The following is a 2,121-nucleotide window of genomic DNA, read 5'->3' on the forward strand; positions in this document are numbered from 1 at the left end:
AAGGAAAAAAAAATCAATATTTGACAGCGAATTTATTGCATACAGATAATAAATGTAATCATAAAACATATACCAGGCTATTACTCATGATTATACATATAGCTATAACTTCGAATTATAAAGACAGCGACAATAGAAATTCGACTTATAGAGGTGAACTTCCACTTGTAGAAGTTTGATTACATTAAATTCGAGTTGCAGAGGTAAAATAATACATTTAAATATCTGAAAAATAATTTGAGTTAAGATAGGTTTTATTTCGATTTATAGAGGTTTTCCGCAGTTGCAGCGGAGCGAATGTAAGGGAATGAATAAAATTTTCGTCCTATAGAAGCTTTCGAGTTGTAGAGATTCAAGTTATCGAGCTTTGACTGTACAAGGATTTGTAGTATTTATACATGTACATCATTTATAACAATTTTACCAAGTCATTATTTGATTTTCTCTATTTTTCATAATTCCTCGCAGTAAAAGATATTAATTTTTACATACAGTAATAGTGACATTTATTAAAATGATAAAAACATCAATTAGATAAATCGCATATCAGTAGTCCGAAGTTCGTAGTCCGAAGTTCGAAGTTTGTAATAATAAAATTTTCTTAAAAAGGATAAAAAATTGATTAAAATAATTATACTTACTGATGTAAGCAACGGAAAAAAAGTGTTATTATACTGCAGTGTTATTATATAACTGCAGACATTGTTAATCATTTGCATTCTGCAGAGAAATTAGATCGTGAGCGCTTAGTGATTCTTAAATATGATTGGTTCTTGCATTTAGATCTTCGCTAGATCTAAATGCAGAATTAGCTAATAATAATATCATAATAATGAATATCATAATAAAGAATTATTAAGCATTCACTGACTGTTTTCTTTGCTGAACGCAGCCAATGTCATATTGCCGCGAGTTTCATTGTCAGTGCAAGAGTTCGTTCCGTCAATCGTTCTTTTAGTAAGAAGATACAGGTAGAAGATACAGTAAGAAGATACATACAGGTATCTTAAAAATTTCTTTAGTATTATTCAATTAATACTTACTAACTAACAATATATTTTATTTTTATTGCTTTACCTTTTTAATGAAGTTAACAATAACATACGATTTGTCATGGAATTATTAGAATCACTTTCTATAGCGTTAAACGCCATCATAATATCTATCATTATTCTGACAATTATTTATAATTGATTTATTTACTATATCAAATGAATCTTTAATGCTCTAATGTTCGATTTCTCTCTCTCTCTCTTTCTCTCTTTCTAGTTGAATTGTTTTACCATTTTAATAAATATATATATTAGGGTTTACCTTATTTTTAACTTTTGAATTTTTTTTACGCCCCCTAAAGTAGTTCCATTTGAAAAAAAATTGTGTAAAAGTTGAGCTTGATCGGACAACGTGGCACATCTAATTTGAAGTTTTTAAGTTAATTCTCAGAACACTTTGTAAATATCAAGTTTATTTTTTGCAAATATTAAATAACAATATTTCCTTAATGTGCTTCAGAGAAAGAAAGAAAAAGAGAAAAATACCTGAGAGAATTATGCAATTAACTCAATTTAAAATTCTTTAAAATTTTATTTTAGTATAGATTTATTATTTATATTTTTGAAATTTAGTGCATGAAAACTTTATAATTCAAAACTATCGACGAATAGACATTTTTCTCCTAAATTTACTAAAAAGTAATTGCAGCCTGTTCAATGAAATTGACATGAAATTGATATGGAAATTGTGAAAACGTTTAAAGTCGTACATGACGCAGCAGAACGAGGAGTTAAGCTCATGCAGGATTTTAATCAAATTTTGTCGAGAAATGAGGAGAAAAAACAAATCCTTTTTCATATCGTCACATTATAGAACTCAATATCCAAAAATCCGTATTCATAAATCTACTCTTATTAAAGATTTGTAAAATTACAATAAATTTAAATATTACAATAGATTGTAACAATTACAATAGATTTAAATATTACAATAGATTGTAAAATATATAGATGCAAACAATATATTGATATCTTTATTTTCCTGCTTGCTTATAAATATAAAAATACGATACATATCGTATACACACACACACACACGCACACGCACACGCCTGTCTCTTATACACAT

At 27.3% G+C, this 2,121-nt stretch overlaps 1 protein-coding gene across 7 annotated transcripts in view; it reads left to right on the top strand.

Annotated features, from left to right (window-relative positions):
• The first annotated feature begins 716 nt into the window (after nt 1-716).
• LOC105462102 overlaps nt 717-2,121 on the top strand; it is a 12,445-nt gene continuing 11,040 nt past the window's right edge. For all 7 annotated transcript variants that reach the window (XM_011708634.1, XM_011708631.1, XM_011708635.1 and 4 more), the window contains exon 1: nt 717-1,001. The gene's annotated coding sequence lies outside the window, so the exon portion shown is untranslated. The remainder of the gene's footprint in view (nt 1,002-2,121) is intronic.

Source organism: Wasmannia auropunctata, unplaced genomic scaffold (assembly GCF_000956235.1).
Source record: "Wasmannia auropunctata unplaced genomic scaffold, wasmannia.A_1.0 LD270786.1, whole genome shotgun sequence".
NCBI lineage: Eukaryota > Metazoa > Arthropoda > Insecta > Hymenoptera > Formicidae > Wasmannia > Wasmannia auropunctata.